The sequence below is a fragment of the Pholcus phalangioides genome, unplaced genomic scaffold, assembly GCF_987345545.1.
Source record: "Pholcus phalangioides strain wild (caught in Gottingen) unplaced genomic scaffold, Ppha-v1.0 ptg000014l_1, whole genome shotgun sequence".
NCBI lineage: Eukaryota > Metazoa > Arthropoda > Arachnida > Araneae > Pholcidae > Pholcus > Pholcus phalangioides.
The window spans coordinates 21,856,663-21,868,952 of NW_028301607.1; the positions used below are offsets into that span (position 1 = coordinate 21,856,663).

Consider the following 12,290-nt stretch of genomic DNA (forward strand, 5'->3'; position numbering starts at 1 on the left):
CTGGTGTCTTTATTGGATTATAGGACCACCTGCCCCTAGAATGATGGTATCACTACTGTTGCTGCTGCTTTGTGAAGGGAAAAAGAAAAAAGAAATCTTGTGAGATAATATACCACTACATTTAGATGTATGATACAATCCTTATTCATGAATTTGGTAAAGATATATAGAGCATCAGAATGTAGCCAAAGGTTAGAAAATGTGGTAAGAATGAGAAATTTTGGCTTCTGTATATAACTTTAAATAACTAAGATACTTCATAAAAAAAAAAATATATATATATATATTCAGGTCACTTTTATGAGACTTTTGAAAAAAACCACTTACACCATCTTATGCCATTTAAAGATATACCATCAAATATACCCCAAGAATATAAAATGTGATAAAAATGAAAAATTTTGGCTAATAATGAACCAATATGATATTTTTCAAGGGAAAAATGATATTTAGGCCACTTTTATTTGACTTTTTTCAAAAATCCACTTGGTTTAAACCAAACAACCCTGCCAACGAATGAGGCAAATACACGAAAAAAAAAAGAAAATCCTAATGCAGGAGGAAAAAATATTTAACCACTAATTGTGCTGACCGAGTATCTCACTTGGGTTGAATACCAAAGCTGAGCTCTTGGCTGCTAAACAGAAAAAGTATGTCTGTTCACTTTAAATGCCGTGGTCAGAAAGAAAGCTGAGAGATTGTGGTTTGTTTTTTTTGTGTATTTGCTTTATTTGTTGGTGACTTCTTAATATTCTTGGGCAAAGTTGATTAATTCTTCCCAATGGTTATGTTGATACAACATCTATATTTATTTTAAATCAGTAAATTTTTTTCCTAACATAAAAAACTCATACACTCATAAAATCACATTTCAATATCATATTAAGTTACTTTTGTAAATGACGTCGGGTGGAGGTGCATCGCTTTTCTGTGAGGTGGCGGAATATTCCTAGACACTTGATATTTGAGGGATTTCTAATTAATGCACGAAACTACGGAACTTAGCAAAGAAGACGTCATTTCAAAGCACACTAAAAAAAAGACAACCTTCCTGGATGGAAGCCACATTCAAACTCGCGCTCTCTTCTCTTGGAAGATAGATTTTCTCTTCTCACCTTCTTTTAACAATGTATAAACAAACAAAACACATTATATGGTATAAGGCCGCAGAGAGTTAGTAAAAATGTCCATACTGAATAAAATAGATTCGTTACTTTTACTTCAATATCATTAAAGTAAAATAAAGGAAAAATTAAATTCAAATTTTGTGACACACATTCCGCTGCTCTGTCTCAATGAAGAGATTTTAGCAGGTTCAAAGCAGGTCAAAGGGACCATCAACCCGATACTTAACTAAAACAAAATTCAGGCACCTGCTGTTTTCACTTTAAAACATGGGAGGGTATGCCAATTTAAATCAGCCTGATTAAAGTCACAATTTTTTTCAAAATCAATTAATTTTTTAATCAATTTAAATCAAGTTTTTAAAAAGAAATCAATTGATTTAAAAAAAAAAATTTGTGATTTAAATTGCATACCCTGCCATGTTTTAAAGTGAAAACAGCAGGTGCCTGAATTTCGTTCTAGTTAAGTATCGGGTTGATGGTCCCTTCGACCACTTGCTAAAATCTCTTCATTGAGACAGAGCGGCGGACCATGATCTGGTTAAGGGGTTGATGGTCTACCACTACTACTTAACCACACATGCATCTCGTAAGTATTCTCTGGATAATTCCATGTGACTCATACTACAATCTTAGAGACATATTTTTCCCCAAACTGAATTGAATTTAAATAAAATTTCTACTAAAATTAATGAACTAATTTTATTTGTGAACATTGAGTGACCGGTATCATAATTTTGAACTAAAAAAAAACTCTTTTAGCCATATTTCTGACAGTATTTGCATTATCAAAAAAAGAAAGTCACTTTTTAAAAGTTAAATAAACCTGAACGTCGCTTCCCCTATAAGAAATTTATAGAAATTAACTGCCAAGGTAAAAGTCTGACATTACTAAGATATACTTTGAGTAAAAACAAGTTAGGTTTTTGTGATTTAATTATATAAATCAATTTTTAGACGTGACTCACATCAAATTTGACTCAAGTTACATTTGTGAATTTGGATGTTGTTGATTAGATACTTTCAGATGTTAAAGTTAATTTCAGCTCATATGAATCTTTTTAATTTATTGAAGGAATTGCAAGTTGAAATTAATATTTCGCTTTATAATTTTCTCATCAGTAAGTTCAGCTAAATTAATTTTTTCTCCAACTTTAACAAAAGTGCTCACATTTTAGCCAGGCACTTTATCTTTGTTACTCCTCAAATATTTGTCCCTCGGCCCTTTGCATTTTACTCACCAATAATAGCCTACTCCTCCAAACTATTATATTCTTCTTCTTTTTGAAAATCATAAGTTTATTTATCAATTGATGAGAACATCAAACCTGATGGAGAACTGTTGTCATGTAAGACATGTTGTTAGTTATTCAGTATGTGGTGAATAATATGGGAAAATTGAACAAAGATTCTTGTCGGCTACTGTTCACATTATCTGTGTAGGTAAGCAGTACAAAAATAATAATGTTTTATCAATGCAACATTTACGTAAACAGTTTGAACAGTGAGCTTAAGCGATGTCTTAATAACGTTGAAAATCATTTAAGTTTAGCAGTTGGTTTTCGCAAACTGTGAAAATTCATACTCTTCTTCCAATATCAGGGGTCTGCACCCAGCCAAAATTTAGGTTTGTTTTCCGGACCCTTCACAAAATTCTGGATCTAAAAAATGGACCCTTTACAAAATTCTGGACCTTAAAAGCAAACCTTCACAAAATAAAAATTAATGAAACCATAAATTTAGAATTTCATTTCTTTTGTGTAAATTAACTATATTACTTCGCTTCCCACAAAATTACTTATTTTTCAGAAAATTAATGAGCCCCCTACAAAAAAAGGTGTGGACAGACACTTGAATATTATACTTTAATTTAAAAGGTGTATAAATTTCTATGATAAAGTTACAAAATAAATATATTTTTTATTCAAACATATTCTAATTTAGAAGATACAACAGATTTAACAGAAAGTAGTTGGCAGCATTTGTATTCACAGGTTTTTAGCATGCTCAAAATGAGCATAATAATCTACTGTATTAACCATCTCCCCTTTCTATTTATACTACCAAAGGGTATCTCATACAGTGTACGACAGAAAGCAGCCAAAGAGTAAAGAAGAATTTAGAGCTCTCCCGACGGAAAGAGCTGCCAAACCTTGCCCATATGATCTGTATTTTTTTTACGGGACTTTATCAATGCTTCTGAAAATTTTTCTTTTCTCATTTATTAAATTCATTAAAAAAAGAAAAATTCAATGACATTAAGTTGGTATTAAATCCATTTAAAGAATTAAATTAATGACGTAACTTTCAGGGGCATGTGCGTGCCTACACGCCTCCTTCACGAGCCACTCCTGCACATAACCAACACCAGCTTTGGTCTACTAATGCTAGTGTTAACACAACCCATTCATTTGGTAAGCTCATTTCTGTGTCTGATACATGCAGATAGAAAAGATATGCTCCTTGAATATCCAGACTGTTCAGTTTGATGCTCAATCTTGCACTGAAAGAAAGCGAGCTCTGAAATCACAGGCTTCTTGTCTTTAATGCATTTTCTGAATCTGTTATTTTATATGAAATGATTTAAAAACTTTCAGAAAAAGGAGGATTTCTGGGATGGACATGAACTAATCAGAGTCAAGTGAGAGTAGTTCTGATGTGATGATTTGTGCCAAAATTCAGCTCATGAAGCAGCTGTTCTATCCTAGCATGTGCATCCATAACAACCAGGGTTGAGTTTTTGACGTCAAAAAAGTCAAAAACTGGTTTTTGACATGACAAGCATCAAAAACTGGTTTAAACTGTCAAAAACCTAAATGCTTTTTGATAATGTTTTGAACACAATAGGTGTATAACATTATGAAAAACTTACTTTATTGCAAATTACAAAATCTCTTATTTTTAAACATTAATTTATTACAATAATTAAAATAAAATATTAACTATAATTTACAATTTTGAATTTTTCAACATAAGAGTCTAGAACATAGTTTCCCAAACTTTTTGTTCCATCGCCTTCTTCTTCAGAGAAATTTTTCTCTCATCGCCCCCCAACTCAAGCGAACTCATAGGATCCCATGTTATACCCGTGGCTTCTATCGCCCCCTTAGACCTTTCCATCGCCCACCAGGGGGCGATATTGCCCACTTTGGGAAACACTGGTCTAGAACATATAAAATATCATTTAGTGGTTCATTTTATCTAAGCTACTGATTACCTGTGTTCAATTTGCTAAGTGGAATAGAGCTGCTTATTCAAAATATGTATGATAGGGGGCATCACAGAGTTAGGTTTTAGACTTCAGAAACTATAAATCAGTATTAAAACAGTAAAAAACTTATTGTTAATGTTGCCAAATAGTTTTTAACCTGATAGATATAATAAATAAAAAGCACTTACTTTTATGTAGATTAAACGGTTTTACATTCGGAATTATAATTACTGAGAATCTATTTTGATATTTTAAATTTTTTGATCTGCCTAAAATTTTATTCCATGTAAAAATTCTCATACAGTATTAAACACTCTGTTAATACACTAATTAAACTCATTTATTTTCATCTAAAAATTTCTTAGAGCTCAGGGTGTATAAATTCAGAGTTTTAAAGAGTATTTTCAACCAAAGCAGAGCTGACAGGACTTGATACCCAAAGCATTTGTTTTGCACATTTAAAATCAAATACAGCTTCAATTGGAAAACCATTGCATTATAAATGCTAGTAAATATACCATATCATAGTGCAGAAGTAAGAGTAACTAAGTTTGACTAAGGACAACTTACACCAGTTTCTTAAGCTTCATGTACAAGCTAGCATTGCCAAATTAAATGGCATTTTAGTCCTACAATTTAGTATTTTGATCGCTAGATATATTTCAATGTTATGCACCATAAGAATATCTCAGTGATTATCTAGATAATTTAATAATAAACAGAAATCAACATTACATATATCATGTAATAAACTTTTTTAAACACTTATCTGTTGTAAATAGAGTGCAGCAGATGGTTTATATTAATGCACACATATATAAGCAGTTGAAGAAATTTTGGAAGGTCAAGAATCATCTTATTTCCAATTCAATTATAACGGCCATTCAAATTATAATACTTTCCCCAGACCGTGGAAAAACGGTCTCATCTAGCTGCTATGTGGTAGTCACTGTTTCGCATCGCAAAAATCACGGGTGTGTATGCAGAATTGGCTTCTGGAGGGCCACAAGGATCTAATTCTTCACAGAAATGTAGGTCACTAACACTGGAAAACAATTTTAAATTAACAGATCGTATAAAATAAATTATTTTATTCCAATATTTTAATTGTCTACAAAAATATTTTAAATTTTTGATCTTTGGGGAAGGGAGGCCCCTTATACACCCACCCCCCCAAATTTTGCTTTTAGTGAAAATCCAAGTTTGGAACCTGCGATTGCTCAATGGTAACCGGCTAAAAATGTGATTTTCTATTAGGTTTTCAAATTTTAAGTTGGCTATTCCTTTGAAAAAACTTCTGGTTGCCACGGCAATCACACAGACCTACAACACAAGTTTGGGAAATAGATGCAGGGCTGCAACTGAGAGGGTGGAGGGACAGATGGGTCTAGTGTCCTGGGCTCTGGACTGGAGGTGGGGGGGGGGGCACCAAATTCACCCTTTATAACTGCTTCTTCTACATTACATGGGTGTGCTTGCCCCATTTGAGAAAGTATCTAGTTGCTGCGCTAGATAGATGACACCACCTACTGAACACAAAACACGCCAAATGCTGGGCACACACACATAAGCACACTGTTAAGTTTCTCCAACAAAAATCTGACATAGCTCCCATATTCAGGTGTGAAAATATGTGTCAGTTAAATGGCGACAGATCAGAGTGGTGGATGATCGGGAAGAGAAAATAAAATCATTTTACCAGGAAAACCAAAGTATGAATAGGGAATCAGAAGATGAGTGACTGAGAGAGGAGAGAGAATCTAATTTACTTTAAATTTGATCAGAAGATATTGAAAGTGACACTATTTTATTAACGAAATGTAAAATCAATTGGAAGGGAATTTATAGAATTATTTATTAGTAAATATATAAATGTGTGCATTCAACTGTTAATTAAAGTAGACCCTGCTTATAACGTTTTTCAAAAACCGTCATATAAAATGTTGTAAATAATAACACACTTTAAACAGGAAATTTTAATGAGAATTACTTATTGTTAGGACCACGAAAATAAGTTGAACTAAGTGGAAAAACGTTCTAAATGGGAGAAACGTTATAAGAGGGATCAACTGTATATCAGTTTTAGATTTATTACATGTGCGAAATTCCATATGTTAAAGTCTCAGTGCAAATTCTCAAAGCAGTCTTTGCAAGCTTTTCCTACTAGTAGACAATGAAAGTCAATGAACCTTTGTATAGAACATGTTTTTAGAAATGAATTATACTTGATTCACAGATACCTTCTTCTTCTACCCAGAACTTGACCCACCACTCAGTCTCAATGAAAATGATCAAAGACTTGGGGCATGCTGGAAGAAAATTCATAGAGATACCAGTGAATTATGGTGGGGGGCATAATTTTTTTTATGAGGTGGGGGGCAAATTTTTTTTTGAGAGGGACCCACTTTCACTCAAAGAGGACCCAGATTTTTCGAATAACCTAATACCTGGTATTCGAAAAAGTTAGCTATTCGAATAACCTACTCTAATTTACCTGGGTCCTGGGACCCAGGAAAATTAGAATACAGCGGCATTTCTGAGTCACAATATTATGCAATGAATAAATACTTAATATGATTGTAATATGATTTTCTGCTCTCTACAGAAGTATTTTGGACAATATTTGTGTATTTTTTCATATGAAATAAACAATTTCAATAGAGCATAACATAAAAGGTGAAGGAAAAACTATGAAGCTATTTGATGTTCTTCAATGCAAGATAATTTTCTTGACCTTCCAAAATTTCTTTAACTGTTTATGCAGTATATGTGTATTGATATAAACCATCTGCTGTACTCTTTTCATAACAGATAGGTGTTTAAAACGTTTTTTAGACCATATATGTAATCTTGATTTCTGTTATTAAATTTTCTAGATAATCACTGATACTTAAAATGATATCCTTATTGTGAATAACATTAGAATATAGCTAGCAATAAAAATACTAAATTGGAATAAAATGTCCTTTAATTTAACAGTGCTGATTGCATATGATGATGCTCAAGAAAAGCTTCTAGAACTTATTCTAAGTGTAAAAGAAAGACTGATAACATGTTTTTGACTGTTTTAATACTAAGTTTTTGAGGTCAAAAACCTAATCCTGTGATCCCCTACCAGACACATATTTTGAATAAGCAGCTCTATTTCGCTCAGGAAATTGAACACAGGTAATCAGTAGTTTAGATAACATTAGCAGTTTAGATAAAATGGACCATAAACTTATATATCTGGTCTACGCTCTGGCTGTCAAAAAATTAAAATTGCAAATTATAATTAATATTTGGTTTTAATTATTGTAATAAATTAGTGTTTAAAAATAAAACACAATATACAAAACAGTAAGTTCTTCATCATGACATCAAATTATTGTGTTCAAAACAATATCCAAAAGCAGTCTTTTAGATTTTTGATGGTTTAAACCAGTTTTTAACACAACGTCAAAACCCAACTCTGATCCAATGCAATCATTTTTTTATTAAGCACAGAGACTGCCCTGACTGTTGTATTATTTAAAATTGAGTCCTGGTTTTTATTATTTTCAATCCTAGGATGTTATTGTTTTTATGGTTACTTTTTTTTATCATTATTTTATGTTTTAACAGCCATAGTATATCCCTTTTTGGTGATGCACTGGAGATTTTTTTCTTTAGCAAGGAAGATGTCCAAAAGTGTAACTCCGTTTCACTCGAAGCATGCTTTCAAATGTTTTTCTTGTCAAAGAAAAAAATCTCCAACATATTGCCAAAACAGATTATGCTATAGCTGTTCCGACTTTCCTTTTTTCCCGCCATGCTTTAAAAGATGTAAGTGCAGCAATTTTTTTCTGGGTGGCATGGAGTTAAGGTACCCTTCAGAAAGTTACAAAATGTGGCACCTTGGTTACATTTATTTTCTGTGCTTGCCTACTCCCACCAGATTTTACAGTCTCATTTATCTACTAAGGCTTTAAACCTGCTTAGTGAAATATTCGCAACTGTGGAGTTAATAATAATAATACTGATATGATAGCAAAATAATAATAGTTTTTTGGTTTAATCGAAATGCAGTTCAGTTGACAATAATAACTGCTAGTGAAGCTGGGCCCCGCTACCATCTATTGATTCACTAAAAAATGTTTTCATTTTATTCTGGTTTAATCTAAATGCAGTTCAAGTGCATCAAGTTAACAACAATAACAGCTTGTCAAGCTGGGCTCTGGTATCATTTACTGATTCACAAATATTCCAATACATTTGCATTGCAATAAGTCGCTGCATTTCTTATTCACATTTTATTATTATTACACTCGGGGTGAGGGATCATGACAAAGTAAAAACCAAATATCACATCTATTGTTATAGCTGTAGAAATTTTACTACATTCCCTTTTATGTCTAACTTGAATATTTGCATGCAGGTACATTAGTGATTGGACAAAATGTTTTCTGCACTATTGCATTGTCAAACTTCATGTCATTCTGCTCTCAGCCACCTTTCGGCATCAATTTTTTTCCCATTGTTTACTGCGTTGGACAGCTTTTGTTGGTCAGAAGCCTTGTAACGTCTTCCAACCGTGAATTGAATTTTCTTTTTTTTAATTTGGTAATACCGTCCATTCATGTCTGAGGATGCCTGTGTGGTTTTTTATTTCCCTACATTATGAGTGAGGTTGTAACCCAAGGTCTTGGCACCCTTAAGGGTAAACTCTGTTTTCACCTGTTTCACATATAAGATTTGGTTCGCTTAAGTATTAAATGCTAGTTCACACCAACCGTCATCAATTGATTGAAAGAGGGTAAATGAAGAAGCTCATGCAATAGATATTCTCAAATACAGTAATTGGTTCACTCTGCAATTATATTTCTCTTGATATTAGCAGGAATTAACATTACATCGAATTTTACACCAAACCTCAATGGCACATACAATATATAAATACAAAGAAAAATAAACATAGATATTGCTTGTGCCAATGATCACGTGAAATTCATCGCTCGACAAAATCGCTGTACATTGTTTTAACACGGTGATAATAAGATGTAGTATAAAAAGAGCTGCTAGCAGTAACCATAGCCTTTGTTTAGGACAATGGGATTAACGAAGAGTGTTCGGATCGCGCGATCACGACATAGAAATTAGTTTTTCTTACCAAGGAAGGAAAAAGCGATTCTCGATTTGACGGATCGCTTCACATGATTTCGATCTCGGCATCAATTTTCAGTAGGGATGAATTTAACTTTTGTAGACGTCATTTGCGCAACTAAACACAAACAAGAGCTCCCTCCTAGGGCTCAGGGACAGATGTCCGATCTAGCGTCCCAGAGGTGTCATTGTGTCATGAGATGTCACCAAATATAGTTCTGATTTAAGAAAATTTACTGAAACAGAAAAAAAACGAATAAAATGAATATTACTCTTGAAGCATCTATTTTCTTCTCAACAATCCTTGTCTTGGATCCCTGTTTGGGCACCAGTTTGTAGATTTCTGTGGTTAGGAGTTCACGCCCAATGACCATATGTCCCATACGTTACGGGACATTACAAACTTTTTCTTTTCCAAACTTAAAGCCGGGTTTTCCTAGGAGTAGGTTTCCTGTGCCGCGCGCAACATGATTCACCCAACGCGACACGCCGTCCACTCACCAATAAGAAAAGCAGCATGACTGTTTCCTACAGAGCGCAATACGGCTCACGGCAGTGCTTTACGTCGGGCGTAATTGACGGACTGTTTCTGGAGGAGTCAAATGCGTCGTGCGCCACGCGTTTTGCCGATGTTCTCTTCAATCTTGTGTGTTTTCTTTCCCTTCCCTTCGAACAGGAGCATGCAGACGACAGGGTAGCTGATGCCAAGGCCATATACTATAAAATAGCCGATCTATAAAATAGATCTAATGCTACAAGCTAGGAAAACACAAACTCGTAGCGTCATTATGTAACACGTTTCTACTGGCGCAAAATGGTCTAATTTGGTTCACGCGGCACAAAAAAACCAATTCCTAGGAGCAGGTTTTCCGTGCCGCGCGCCACATGATTCACCCAACGCGATACGCCGTCCACTCACCAATAAGAAAAGCAGTACGACTGTTTTCCTACAGTGCGCAATACGGCTCACGACAGCGCTCTACGTCGGGCGTGATTGGCCGACTGCTTCTGGAGGAGTCAAATGCGTCGTGCGCCGCGGTTTTGTCGATATTCTCTTCACTCTTGTGTGTTTTCTTTTCCTTCCCTTCAAATCGGAGCATGCAGACGATAGAGTAGCTGATGACAAAGCCATATACTTTATATAGCCGCCCTGATCTGATGCGCCACGCTAGGAAAACACAAACGCGTAGCGTGATTATGTAAAACGTTTCCTGCCGACGCGTACAGTTCGGTTAACGCGACGCAAAAAAACCTATTTCTAGGAAAACCCGGCTTTATTTTCTGTGCCACGTGCAACGTGAATCACCCAGCGCGACACGTCGTTCACTCACCAATGAGAAAAGCAGCATGACTTTTTTCCTACAGAGCGCAATACGCCTCACGACAGCGCTTTACGTCGGGCGTGATTGGCCGGCTGCTTCTGCAGGAGTCAAATGCGTCGTGCGCTGCGCGTTTTACCAATGTTCTCTTCACTCTTGTGTGTTGTCTTTCCTTCTTTTCAAACCGGAGCATGCAGACGACAGAGTAGCTGATGTCGAGGCCATATACTATAATATAGCCGTCCTGATCTGATACGCCCCGCTAGGAAAACACAAACGCGTAGCGTAATCATGTAATACGTTTCTGCCGGTGCGAAATGGTTGAATTCGGTTCACGCTGCGCAAAAAAATATTCCTAGGAAAACCCGGCTTTAGCGATTTCAGTCATGATTGGCGTTTCTTACACGTTTGCCAACTTTAGCAACGTATCGCTTTTCTCAAGGACCTTTATTTTTCGTTTTTTTCTGCATAAAAATATAGTCCTTGCACTCATAATAGTAATGACGATTGGTTCCGTGCTTCGGAGCGTGCCGAATGGTAATTTTCTTTCCCGCGTAATTCACACTTAGCCAAAAATCCTGTTAAAACAAAGGCATTGATTGATTGATTGATGTTTACGTCTTGTTAAAAGCGATTTCTTTTGAAAGATATTTGGACTTTGAGAGAAAGAAAGAAAACATTGAATAAATGAATTAATATTAGAGGAAAAAATATAGTTGGACTATCGATGTTTAATAGTTCCTAAGAGTTTGAGGTAAGTAGTATAGTTCATACACTTGTATTTATACGTTTTGTGAGATCATGCCTAGTATCAATGCCGTCTTAACGCATGGGCACCTCAAGAGAAGAGGGGCCTCACAAACATGAGATCCGGTTGAAATTTTCTGTAATTTACCAGGTAGGGCCTCAGAAAAACCACTTGGCCCGGGGGGCCCATGATTCTCTTAAGATTGCCCTGCCTAGTATAGGAACAATATTCACATTTTGATGTGCTGCTTTGGATAAAACTCGCTTACTGAACGTCCAGAAATGAATTACGTTTGTTTGTTTCTTTTGTCCCTTAAAAAATAAAAATTATCTATTTAGAATGCTTTATTTTTATAATTCATAGAACCAGTAAAATTATTTCCATATGAACGCATGCACACCTTGTGGTTTTTTAGAAAAGAAAATTCTCTCTTCCGCTTACTCGAAACTAGAGGGACAGCGAAAATCTTTCATCATTCATTGAGTTTCATTTTTACCCAATATAAAAAACAAAACCATATATTTTGATCACAGTATTTTTTTTTGTTGTACATTTTTTGCTTAAAGCAGTGTTCTACCACAGTTTCATACATTATTTTGTTCCTTTGTCAAAGTTGAAAAACTGTGGAAACCAACTTCAGCCTTCCACCTCCGTACCCCCAACAAATACAAGGTTGGACCTCGTGTCAAATGTTCGTCGTGACTTTTGTGTCAAAAAAAAGAAAGAAAAATACCATTATGACAGAGAATTAAATAAATTATAAAAAA

General features: G+C 34.8%; 1 protein-coding gene across 1 annotated transcript in view; it reads left to right on the forward strand.

Moving 5' to 3' along the window:
* Window positions 1–11,285: 11,285 nt before the first annotated feature.
* Window positions 11,286–12,290, forward strand: part of Cap-D2 (CAP-D2 condensin subunit) — a 43,241-nt gene continuing 42,236 nt past the window's right edge. The window contains exon 1 of the mRNA XM_089241898.1: window positions 11,286–11,529. The gene's annotated coding sequence lies outside the window, so the exon portion shown is untranslated. The remainder of the gene's footprint in view (window positions 11,530–12,290) is intronic.